Here is a 17,085-nt window from a genome sequence, read left to right as displayed (position 1 = left end):
TATACTATAGACCATATCTATAGACCATATCTATAGGCCATATCTATAGACCATATCTATACTATAGACCATATCTATACTATAGACCATATCTATAGACCATATATCTATACTATAGACCATATCTATAGACCATATCTATACTATAGACCATATCTATACTATAGACCATATCTATACTATAGACCATATCTATACTATAGACCATATCTATAGACCATATCTATACTATAGACCATATCTATAGACCATATATATAGACCATATCTATACTATGGACCATACTATAGACCATATCTATACTATAGACCATATCTAGACCATATCTATAGACCATATCTATACTATAGACCATATCTATACTATAGACCATATCTATAGACCATATCTATAGGCCTATATATAGAACCTATCTATAGACCATATCTATAGGCCATATATCTATACTATAGACCATATCTATACTATAGACCATATCTATACTATAGACCATATCTATAGACCATATCTATACTATAGACCATATCTATAGACCATATCTATAGACCTATATACTATAGACCATATCTATACTATAGGCCATATCTATACTATAGGCCATATCTATAGACCATATCTATAGACCATATCTATACTATAGACCATATCTATAGACCATATATCTATACTATAGACCATATCTATAGACCATATCTATACTATAGACCATATCTATAGGCCATATATCTATACTATAGACCATATCTATAGACTATATATCTATACTATAGACCATATCTATACTATAGACCATATCTATACTATAGACCATATCTATACTATAGACCATATCTATAGACCATATCTATACTATAGACCATATATACTATAGACCATATCTATACTATAGACCATATCTATAGACCATATCTATACTATAGACCATATCTATAGGCCATACTATAGACCATATCTATACTATAGACCATATCTATAGACCATATCTATACTATAGACCATATCTATAGATACTATATATCTATACTATAGACCATATCTATAGAGGCCATATATCTATACTATAGACCATATCTATCTATAGACCATATCTATACTATAGACCATATCTATACTATAGACCATATCTATAGACCATATCTATACTATAGACCATATCTATAGACTATATCTATACTATAGACCATATCTATAGACCATATCTATACTATAGACCATATCTATAGACCATATCTATACTATAGACCATATCTATAGACCATATCTATACTATAGACCATATCTATAGACCATATCTATACTATAGACCATATCTATAGACCTATAGACCATATCTATACTATAGACCATATCTATAGACCATATCTATACTATAGACCATATCTATAGACCATATCTATACTATAGACCATATCTATACTATAGACCATATCTATAGACCATATCTATACTATAGACCATATCTATACTATAGACCATATCTATAGACCATCTATCTATCTATACTATAGACCATATCTATAGACCATATCTATACTATAGACCATATCTATAGACCATATCTATACTATAGACCATATCTATAGACCATATCTATACTATAGACCATATCTATAGACCATATCTATACTATAGACCATATCTATAGACCATATCTATATACTATAGACCATATCTATAGACCATATCTATACTATAGACCATATCTATACTATAGACCATATATCTATAGACCATATCTATACTATAGACCATATCTATAGACCATATCTATACTATAGACCATATCTATCTATATCTATAGACCATATCTATACTATAGACCATATCTATACTATAGACCATATCTATACTATAGACCATATCTATAGACCATATCTATACTATAGACCATATCTATAGACCATATATCTATAGACCATATCTATATATCTATAGACCATATCTATACTATAGACCATATCTATACTATAGACCATATCTATAGGCCATATATCTATACTATAGACCATATCTATAGACCATCTATACTATAGACCATATCTATACTATAGACCATATCTATAGACCATATCTATAGATAGACCATATCTATAGACCATATCTACTATAGACCATATCTATACTATAGACCATATCTATAGACCATATCTATACTATAGACCATATCTATAGACCATATCTATACTATAGACCATATCTATACTATAGGACCATATCTATAGACCATATATCTATACTATAGACCATATCTATAGACCATATCTATACTATAGACCATATCTATAGACCATATCTATACTATAGACCATATCTATAGACCATATCTATACTATAGACCATATCTATCTATACTATAGACCATATCTATAGACCATATCTATACTATAGACCATATCTATAGACCATATCTATCTATACATATATAGACCATATCTATACTATAGACCATATAGACCATATATACTATAGACCATATCTATAGACCATATCTATACTATAGACCATATCTATAGACCATATCTATACTATAGACCATATCTATACTATAGACCATATCTATACTATAGACCATATCTATAGACCATATCTATACTATAGACCATATCTATAGACCATATCTATACTATAGACCATATCTATAGACCATATCTATACTATAGACCATATCTATAGACCATATCTATACTATAGACCATATCTATAGACCATATCTATACTATAGACCATATCTATACTATAGACCATATCTATACTATAGACCATCTATAGACCATATCTATACTATACTATAGACCATATCTATAGACCATATCTATACTATAGACCATATCTATACTATAGACCATATCTATAGACCATATCTATACTATAGACCATATCTATAGACCATATCTATACTATAGACCATATCTATACTATAGACCATATCTATACTATAGACCATATCTATAGACCATATCTATACTATAGACCATATCTATATACTATAGACCATATCTATATCTATAGACCTATATATCTATACTATAGACCATATCTATAGACCATATAGACTATACTATAGACCATATCTATACTATAGACCATATCTATCCATACTATAGACCATATCTATACTATAGACCATATCTATAGACCATATCTATACTATAGACCATATCTATACTATAGACCATATCTATACTATAGACCATATCTATACTATAGACCATATCTATAGACCATATATCTATACTATAGACCATATCTATACTATAGACCATATCCATACTATAGACCATATCTATAGACCATATCTATACTATAGACCATATCTATACCATATCTACTATAGACCATATACTATAGACCATATCTATACTATAGACCATATCTATAGACCATATCTATACTATAGACCATATCTATAGACCATATCTATACTATAGACCATATCTATAGACCCATATCTATAGACCATATCTATACTATAGACCATATCTATAGACCATATCTATACTATAGACCATATATCTATAGACCATATCTATACTATAGACCATATCTATAGACCATATCTATACTATAGACCATATCTATAGACCATATCTATACTATAGACCATATCTATACTATAGACCATATCTATAGACCATATCTATACTATAGTGACCATATCTATAGCCATATCTATACTATAGACCATATCTATACTATAGACCATATCTAAAGGCCATATCTAGACCATATCTATAGACCATATCTATACTATAGACCATATCTATAGACCATATCTATACTATAGACCATATCTATAGACCATATCTATACTATAGACCATATCTATAGACCATATCTATACTATAGACCATATCTATACTATAGACCATATCTATAGACCATATCTATACTATAGACCATATCTATACTATAGACCATATCTAAAGACCATATCTATCTATACTATAGACCATATCTATACTATAGACCATATCTATACTATAGACCATATATACTATATATCTATAGACCATATCTATACTATAGACCATATATCATACTATAGACCATATCTATACTATAGACCATATCTATAGACCATATCTATACTATAGACCATATCTATAGACCATATATATATATAGACCATATCTATAGACCATATCTATACCATATCTATACTATAGACCATATCTATACTATAGACCATATCTATAGACCATATCTATAGGCCATATCTATACTATAGAACCATATCTATAGACCATATCTATAGACCATATATCTATACTATAGACCATATCTATAGGCCATATATCTATACTATAGACCATATCTATACTATAGACCATATCTATACTATAGACCATATCTATAGACCATATCTATACTATAGACCATATCTATAGACTATATATCTATACTATAGACCATATCTATACTATAGACCATATCTATACTATAGGCCATATCTATAGACCATATCTATAGACCATATCTATACTATAGACCATATCTATAGACCATATCTATACTATAGACCATATCTATAGACCATATCTATACTATAGACCATATCTATAGGCCATATATCTATACTATAGACCATATCTATAGACCATATCTATACTATAGACCATATCTATACTATAGACCATATCTATAGACCATATCTATACTATAGACCATATCTATAGACCATATCTATACTATAGACCATATCTATAGACCATATCTATACTATAGACCATATCTATAGACCATATCTATACTATAGACCATATCTATATAGACTATATCTATACTATAGACCATATCTATACTATAGACCATATCTATAGACCATATCTATAGACCATATCTATACTATAGACCATATCTATACTATAGACCATATCTATACTATAGACCATATCTATACTATAGACCATATCTATACTATAGACCATATCTATAGACCATATCTATACTATAGACCATATCTATAGACCATATATCTATACTATAGACCATATCTATAGGCATATCATCTATATCTATACTATAGACCATATCTATAGACCATATCTATACTATAGACCATATCTATAGACCATATCTATACTATAGACCATATCTATAGACCATATATACTATAGACCATATCTATACTATAGACCATATCTATAGACCATATCTATACTATAGACCATATCTATAGACCATATCTATACTATAGACCATATCTATAGGCCATATATATAGACCATATACTATATACTATAGACCATATCTATACTATAGACCATATCTATAGACCATATCTATAGACCATATCTATACTATAGACCATATCTATACTATAGACCATATCTATAGGACCATATCATATCTATAGACCATATCTATAGGCCATATCTATACTATAGACCATATCTATACTATAGACCATATCTATAGACCATATCTATACTATAGACCATATCTATAATATAGACCATATCTATACTATAGACCATATCTATAGACCATATCTATACTATAGACCATATCTATAGGCCATATATCTATACTATAGACCATATCTATAGACCATATCTATACTATAGACCATATCTATAGACCATATCTATACTATACACCCTATCTATACTATAGACCATATCTATACTATACACCATATCTATACTATAGACCATATCTATAGACCATATATACTATAGACCATATCTATACTATAGACCTATCTATAGACCATATCTATACTATAGACCATATCTATACTATAGACCATATCTATACTATAGACCATATCTAAAGGCCATATCTATACTATAGACCATATCTATAGACCATATATCTATACTATAGACCATATCTATTCTATAGACCATATCTATAGACCATATCTATACTATAGACCATATCTATAGGCCATATCTATAGACCATATCTATATTATAGACCATATCTAAAGGCCATATCTATACCGTAGACCATATCTATAGACCATATCTATACTATAGACCATATCTATAGACCATATCTATACTATAGACCATATCTATAGACCATATCTATACTATAGACCATATCTATAGACCATATCTATACTATAGACCATATCTATACTATAGACCATATCTATAGACCATATCTATACTATAGACCATATCTATACTATAGACCATATCTAAAGGCCATATCTATACCATAGACCATATCTATAGACCATATATCTATACTATAGACCATATCTATACTATAGACCATATCTATACTATAGACCATATCTATAGACCATATCTATACTATAGACCATATCTATACTATAGACCATATCTATAGACCATATCTATACTATAGACCATATCTATAGACCATATATATACTATAGACCATATCTATAGACCATATCTATAGGCCATATCTATACTATAGACCATATCTATACTATAGACCATATCTATAGACCATATCTATAGGCCATATATCTATACTATAGAACCTATCTATAGACCATATCTATAGGCCATATATCTATACTATAGACCATATCTATAGGCCATATATCAATACTATAGACCATATCTATACTATAGACCATATCTATACTATAGACCATATCTATAGACCATATCTATACTATAGACCATATCTATAGACCATATCTATACTATAGACCATATCTATACTATAGGCCATATCTATACTATAGGCCATATCTATAGACCATATCTATAGACCATATCTATACTATAGACCATATCTATAGACCATATATCTATACTATAGACCATATCTATAGACCATATATCTATACTATAGACCATATCTATAGGCCATATATCTATACTATAGACCATATCTATAGACCATATATCTATACTATAGACCATATCTATACTATAGACCATATCTATAGACCATATCTATACTATAGACCATATCTATAGACCATATCTATACTATAGACCATATCTATAGACCATATCTATACTATAGACCATATCTATAGACCATATCTATACTATAGACCATATCTATAGACCATATCTATACTATAGACCATATCTATAGACCATATCTATACTATAGACCATATCTATAGACCATATCTATACTATAGACCATATCTATACTATAGACCATATCTATAGACCATATCTATACTATAGACCATATCTATAGACCATATCTATACTATAGACCATATCTATAGACCATATCTATACTATAGACCATATCTATAGACCATATCTATACTATAGACCATATCTATACTATAGACCATATCTATAGACCATATCTATACTATAGACCATATCTATAGACCATATATCTATACTATAGACCATATCTATACGATAGACCATATCTATAGGCCATATCTATAGACCATATCTATACTATAGACCATATCTAAAGGCCATATCTATACCGTAGACCATATCTATAGACCATATATCTATACTATAGACCATATCTATAGACCATATCTATACTATAGACCATATCTATACTATAGACCATATCTATACTATAGACCATATCTATACTATAGACCATATCTATAGACCATATCTATACTATAGACCATATCTATAGGCCATATATATAGACCATATCTATACTATAGACCATATCTATAGACCATATATATACTATAGACCATATCTATAGACCATATCTATAGGCCATATCTATACTATAGACCATATCTATACTATAGACCATATCTATAGACCATATCTATAGGCCATATATCTATACTATAGAACCTATCTATAGACCATATCTATAGGCCATATATCTATACTATAGACCATATCTATACTATAGACCATATCTATACTATAGACCATATCTATAGACCATATCTATACTATAGACCATATCTATAGACCATATCTATAGACCATATCTATACTATAGACCATATCTATACTATAGGCCATATCTATACTATAGGCCATATCTATAGACCATATCTATAGACCATATCTATACTATAGACCATATCTATAGACCATATATCTATACTATAGACCATATCTATAGACCATATATCTATACTATAGACCATATCTATAGGCCATATATCTTTACTATAGACCATATCTATAGACCATATATCTATACTATAGACCATATCTATACTATAGACCATATCTATAGACCATATCTATACTATAGACCATATCTATAGACCATATCTATACTATAGACCATATCTATAGACCATATCTATAGACCATATCTATACTATAGACCATATCTATAGACCATATATCTATACTATAGCCATATCTATACTATAGCCATATCTATAGACCATATCTATAGACCATATCTATACTATAGACCATATCTATAGACCATATATCTATACTATAGACCATATCTATAGACCATATATCTATACTATAGACCATATCTATACTATAGACCATATCTATAGACCATATCTATACTATAGACCATATCTATACTATAGACCATATCTATAGACCATATCTATACTATAGACCATATCTATAGACCATATCTATACTATAGACCATATCTATAGACCATATCTATACTATAGACCATATCTATAGACCATATCTATACTATAGACCATATCTATACTATAGACCATATCTATACTATAGACCATATCTATAGACCATATCTATACTATAGACCATATCTATAGACCATATCTGTACTAAAGACCATATCTATACTATAGACCATATCTATAGACCATATCTATACTATAGACCATATCTATAGACCATATCTATACTATAGACCATATCTATACTATAGACCATATCTATAGACCATATCTATACTATAGACCATATCTATACTATAGACCATATCTAAAGGCCATATCTATACCATAGACCATATCTATAGACCATATATCTATACTATAGACCATATCTATACTATAGACCATATCTATACTATAGACCATATCTATAGACCATATCTATACTATAGACCATATCTATAGACCATATCTATACTATAGACCATATCTATAGGCCATATATATAGACCATATCTATACTATAGACCATATCTATACTATAGACCATATCTATAGACCATATCTATACTATAGACCATATCTATAGACCATATCTATACTATAGACCATATCTATACTATAGGCCATATCTATACTATAGGCCATATCTATAGACCATATCTATAGACCATATCTATACTATAGACCATATCTATAGACCATATATCTATACTATAGACCATATCTATAGACCATATATCTATACTATAGACCATATCTATAGGCCATATATCTATACTATAGACCATATCTATAGACCATATATCTATACTATAGACCATATCTATACTATAGACCATATCTATAGACCATATCTATACTATAGACCATATCTATAGACCATATCTATACTATAGACCATATCTATAGACCATATCTATACTATAGACCATATCTATAGACCATATCTATACTATAGACCATATCTATAGACCATATCTATACTATAGACCATATCTATAGACCATATCTATACTATAGACCATATCTATAGACCATATCTATACTATAGACCATATCTATACTATAGACCATATCTATAGACCATATCTATACTATAGACCATATCTATAGACCATATCTATACTATAGACCATATCTATAGACCATATCTATACTATAGACCATATCTATAGACCATATCTATACTATAGACCATATCTATACTATAGACCATATCTATAGACCATATCTATACTATAGACCATATCTATAGACCATATATCTATACTATAGACCATATCTATACGATAGACCATATCTATAGGCCATATCTATAGACCATATCTATACTATAGACCATATCTAAAGGCCATATCTATACCGTAGACCATATCTATAGACCATATATCTATACTATAGACCATATCTATAGACCATATCTATACTATAGACCATATCTATACTATAGACCATATCTATACTATAGACCATATCTATACTATAGACCATATCTATAGACCATATCTATACTATAGACCATATCTATAGGCCATATATATAGACCATATCTATACTATGGACCATATCTATAGACCATATATATACTATAGACCATATCTATAGACCATATCTATAGGCCATATCTATACTATAGACCATATCTATACTATAGACCATATCTATAGACCATATCTATAGGCCATATATCTATACTATAGAACCTATCTATAGACCATATCTATAGGCCATATATCTATACTATAGACCATATCTATACTATAGACCATATCTATACTATAGACCATATCTATAGACCATATCTATACTATAGACCATATCTATAGACCATATCTATAGACCATATCTATACTATAGACCATATCTATACTATAGGCCATATCTATACTATAGGCCATATCTATAGACCATATCTATAGACCATATCTATACTATAGACCATATCTATAGACCATATATCTATACTATAGACCATATCTATAGACCATATATCTATACTATAGACCATATCTATAGGCCATATATCTTTACTATAGACCATATCTATAGACCATATATCTATACTATAGACCATATCTATACTATAGACCATATCTATAGACCATATCTATACTATAGACCATATCTATAGACCATATCTATACTATAGACCATATCTATAGACCATATCTATAGACCATATCTATACTATAGACCATATCTATAGACCATATATCTATACTATAGGCCATATCTATACTATAGGCCATATCTATAGACCATATCTATAGACCATATCTATACTATAGACCATATCTATAGACCATATATCTATACTATAGACCATATCTATAGACCATATATCTATACTATAGACCATATCTATACTATAGACCATATCTATAGACCATATATCTATACTATAGACCATATCTATACTATAGACCATATCTATAGACCATATCTATACTATAGACCATATCTATAGACCATATCTATACTATAGACCATATCTATAGACCATATCTATACTATAGACCATATCTATAGACCATATCTATACTATAGACCATATCTATACTATAGACCATATCTATACTATAGACCATATCTATAGACCATATCTATACTATAGACCATATCTATAGACCATATCTGTACTAAAGACCATATCTATACTATAGACCATATCTATAGACCATATCTATACTATAGACCATATCTATACTATAGACCATATCTATAGACCATATCTATACTATAGACCATATCTATACTATAGACCATATCTAAAGGCCATATCTATACCATAGACCATATCTATAGACCATATATCTATACTATAGACCATATCTATACTATAGACCATATCTATACTATAGACCATATCTATAGACCATATCTATACTATAGACCATATCTATAGACCATATCTATACTATAGACCATATCTATAGGCCATATATATAGACCATATCTATACTATAGACCATATCTATAGACCATATATATACTATAGACCATATCTATAGACCATATCTATAGGCCATATCTATACTATAGACCATATCTATACTATAGACCATATCTATAGACCATATCTATAGGCCATATATCTATACTATAGACCATATCTATAGGCCATATATCAATACTATAGACCATATCTATACTATAGACCATATCTATACTATAGACCATATCTATAGACCATATCTATACTATAGACCATATCTATAGACCATATCTATACTATAGACCATATCTATACTATAGGCCATATCTATACTATAGGCCATATCTATAGACCATATCTATAGACCATATCTATACTATAGACCATATATCTATACTATAGACCATATCTATAGGCCATATATCTATACTATAGACCATATCTATAGACCATATATCTATACTATAGACCATATCTATACTATATCTATACTATAGACCATATCTATAGACCATATCTATACTATAGACCATATCTATAGACCATATCTATACTATAGACCATATCTATACTATAGACCATATCTATAGACCATATCTATACTATAGACCATATCTATACTATAGACCATATCTGTACTAAAGACCATATCTATACTATAGACCATATCTATAGACCATATCTATACTATAGACCATATCTATAGACCATATCTATACTATAGACCATATCTATACTATAGACCATATCTATAGACCATATCTATACTATAGACCATATCTATACTATAGACCATATCTATAGACCATATCTATACTATAGACCATATCTATACTATAGACCATATCTATACTATAGACCATATCTATAGACCATATCTATACTATAGACCATATCTATAGACCATATCTATACTATAGACCATATCTATAGACCATATCTATAGACCATATCTATACTATAGACCATATCTATACTATAGACCATATCTATAGACCATATCTATACTATAGACCATATCTATACTATAGACCATATCTATAGACCATATCTATACTATAGACCATATCTATAGGCCATATATCTATACTATAGGCCATATCTATACTATAGACCATATCTATAGACCATATCTATACTATAGACCATATCTATACTATAGACCATATCTATACTATAGACCATATCTATAGACCATATCTATACTATAGACCATATCTATAGGCCATATATCTATACTATAGGCCATATCTATAGACCATATCTATACAATAGACCATATCTATAGACCATATCTATACTATACACCCTATCTATACTATAGACCATATCTATACTATACACCATATCTATACTATAGACCATATCTATATACTATAGACCATATCTATAGACCATATCTATACTATAGACCATATCTATACTATAGACCATATCTATAGACCATATCTATACTATAGACCATATCTATACTATAGACCATATCTATACTATAGACCATATCTATACTATACACCATATCTATAGGCCATATATCTATACTATAGACCATATCTATAGGCCATATATCTATACTATAGACCATATCTATACTATAGACCATAACTATAGACCATATCTATACTATAGACCATATCTATTGACCATATATCTATACTATAGACCATATTTATACTATAGACCATATCTATAGACCATATATCTATACTATAGACCATATCTATACTATAGACCATATCTATACTATAGACCATATCTATACTATAGGCCATATCTATACTATAGGCCATATCTATAGACCATATCTATAGACCATATCTATACTATAGACCATATCTATAGACCATATATATACTATAGACCATATCTATAGACCATATATCTATACTATAGACCATATCTATAGGCCATATATCTTTACTATAGACCATATCTATAGACCATATCTATACTATAGACCATATCTATCTATAGACCATATCTATAGACCATATCTATACTATAGACCATATCTATAGACCATATCTATACCTATAGACCATATCTATAGACCCATATATCTATACTATAGACCATATCTATAGACCATATATCTATACTATAGACCATATCTATACTATAGGCCATATCTATAGACCATATCTATAGACCATATCTATACTATAGACCATATCTATAGACCATATATCTATACTATAGACCATATCTATAGACCATATATCTATACTATAGACCATATCTATACTATAGACCATATCTATAGACCATATATCTATACTATAGACCATATCTATACTATAGACCATATCTATAGACCATATCTATACTATAGACCATATCTATAGACCATATCTATACTATAGACCATATCTATAGACCATATCTATACTATAGACCATATCTATAGACCATATCTATACTATAGACCATATACTATAGACCATATATACTATAGACCATATCTATAGACCATATCTATACTATAGACCATATCTATAGACCATATCTGTACTAAAGACCATATCTATACTATAGACCATATCTATAGACCATATCTATACTATAGACCATATCTATAGACCATATCTATACTATAGACCATATCTATACTATAGACCATATCTATAGACCATATCTATACTATAGACCATATCTATACTATAGACCATATCTAAAGGCCATATCTATACCATAGACCATATCTATAGACCATATATCTATACTATAGACCATATCTATACTATAGACCATATCTATACTATAGACCATATCTATAGACCATATCTATACTATAGACCATATCTATAGACCATATCTATACTATAGACCATATCTATAGGCCATATATATAGACCATATCTATAGACCATATATATACTATAGACCATATCTATAGACCATATCTATAGGCCATATCTATACTATAGACCATATCTATACTATAGACCATATCTATAGACCATATCTATAGGCCATATATCTATACTATAGACCATATCTATAGGCCATATATCAATACTATAGACCATATCTATACTATAGACCATATCTATAGACCATATCTATACTATAGACCATATCTATAGACCATATCTATACTATAGACCATATCTATACTATAGGCCATATCTATACTATAGGCCATATCTATAGACCATATCTATAGACCATATCTATACTATAGACCATATATCTATACTATAGACCATATCTATAGGCCATATATCTATACTATAGACCATATCTATAGACCATATATCTATACTATAGACCATATCTATACTATAGACCATATCTATACTATAGACCATATCTATAGACCATATCTATACTATAGACCATATCTATAGACTATACTATAGACCATATCTATACTATAGACCATATCTATAGACCATATCTATACTATAGACCATATCTATACTATAGACCATATCTATAGACCATATCTATAGACCATAGCTATACTATAGACCATATCTATAGACCATATCTATACTATAGACCATATCTATACTATAGACCATATCTATACTATAGACCATATTTACACTATAGACCATATCTATAGACCATATCTATACTATAGACCATATCTATAGGCCATATATCTATACTATAGGCCATATCTATAGACCATATCTATACTATAGACCATATCTATAGACCATATCTATACTATAGACCATATCTATACTATAGACCATATCTATACTATAGACCATATCTATAGACCATATCTATACTATAGACCATATCTATAGGCCATATATCTATACTATAGACCATATCTATAGACCATATCTATACTATACACCATATCTATACTATAGACCATATCTATACTATACACCATATCTATACTATAGACCATATCTATAGACCATATCTATACTATAGACCATATGTATAGACCATATCTATACTATAGACCATATCTATACTATAGACCATATCTATACTATAGACCATATCTATAGACCATATCTATACTATAGACCATATCTATACTATAGACCATATCTATACTATAGACCATATCTATAGACCATATCTATACTATAGACCATATCTATAGACCATATATCTATACTATAGACCATATCTATACTATAGACCATATCTATAGACCATATATCTATACTATAGACCATATCTATACTATAGACCATATCTATAGACCATATCTATACTATAGACCATATCTATAGACCATATCTATACTATAGACCATATCTATAGACCATATCTATACTATAGACCATATCTATAGACCATATCGATAGGCCAAATCTGAACTCTGTACCTACTAACTACCAACCAGGCACACATACAATAGTTGCCTATAAGGACAACATGCCTTAAACTAAACCACATGTTATAGACCAAACCACCAAACCACATGTTATAGACCAAACCACATGTTATAGACCAAACCAAACCACATGTTATAGACCAAACCACGTGTTTTATAGACCAACCACATTTTATAGACCAAACCAGAGAACACAAAGCACCACAAAAAGCTCAATACTCTTGGCCAATATAATCCATCTTCAACGTTATACAGGCTTTTTCCTCTGCTAGCGTCCATGCTAACCAACCAATCCCCCCCCCCCCCCCCCCCCCAGCATCACCGCCGACGGAGTCAGCAGAGAGGCAGACAGATGGACGGAGTCGGAAACAGAACTTTCAGACGTTGCATGATTCCATGATGCAGGTGGTCGGGGGGGGCAGGGATGGGCAGGAAAGGGGATTGTCACAGTAGCACGGTGAATTATTTAAATGAAGAGAGCGTGGAGAAGGGAATCGCTGCATCTGTCACACAACCCTTTAAAAGCCCCAGAACAGATGTGTTTACCCACTACCCTGGCCCGCCCCAGCCCCGTTGCACCGGGCCTAACAGCTAACTACTTAATGGGTCAGCGTGGCCATGCCAAGAGTTAATTAAGCAAGACTCTTCAGTTTACAAGAGCAGGAGGAGTTCAGGTTCCGTCAGGGCATGTTTTCACAAAGAATCTCACAGAATGAGTACTGGGATCTAGGATCAGGTTCTTCCCTCCTAGTCATCATGATCTAACAGGCAAAACTGATCAGAGATTTAGCTCTCCTTCCCTAAGCCTCTGTGAATACGGGCCCTGGCCCAATTTTAAATTTAACCTTTATTTTACTAGGCAAGTCAGTTAAGAACAAATTCTTATTTTCAATGACGGCCTAGGAACAGTGGGGTTAACTGCCTGTTCAGGGGCAGAATGACAGCTCGGGGGTTTGAACTTGTAACCTTCCGGTTACTAGTCCAACGCTCTAACCACTAGGCTACCCTGCCGCCCCAGTGTGCTCTATACTGAAGGAGAAATAGGGTCAATTCTACATTGAAAACTTTAATACCAAAGGACAATTGTAAAAAAAAACATGTTATCAGCAGCAGTTTTGGATTAGGACATTTGAGTGGATTTACATGAGATGATGTTACTGTCGGATTGTGAGTAGATCAACTTGCTATACATTTTAAAATCTCATGGAACGTTTCTGATTTTGATATGTTCTGGACCACATTTCCCTGCAATACAATCATACTATTTTAGATAGGAGTCAAAGAGAGAACATAAGTAGAAGGTGTTGTTGTGTTTGAGGATTAATAAAA

General features: G+C 30.2%; 1 protein-coding gene across 2 annotated transcripts in view; it reads right to left on the bottom strand.

Moving 5' to 3' along the window:
* The window catches only part of LOC115124246 (anthrax toxin receptor 2-like), a 218,934-nt gene that overhangs the window by 157,985 nt on the left and 43,864 nt on the right, over positions 1-17,085 (bottom strand). The gene's annotated exons all lie outside the window — the stretch shown is intronic.

The sequence above is a fragment of the Oncorhynchus nerka genome, linkage group LG13 (genome assembly GCF_034236695.1).
Source record: "Oncorhynchus nerka isolate Pitt River linkage group LG13, Oner_Uvic_2.0, whole genome shotgun sequence".
NCBI classification, from domain to species: domain Eukaryota; kingdom Metazoa; phylum Chordata; class Actinopteri; order Salmoniformes; family Salmonidae; genus Oncorhynchus; species Oncorhynchus nerka.
Note: the sequence above shows the minus strand (reverse complement) of the source record. Positions and strands in the feature narration are given on the sequence as shown.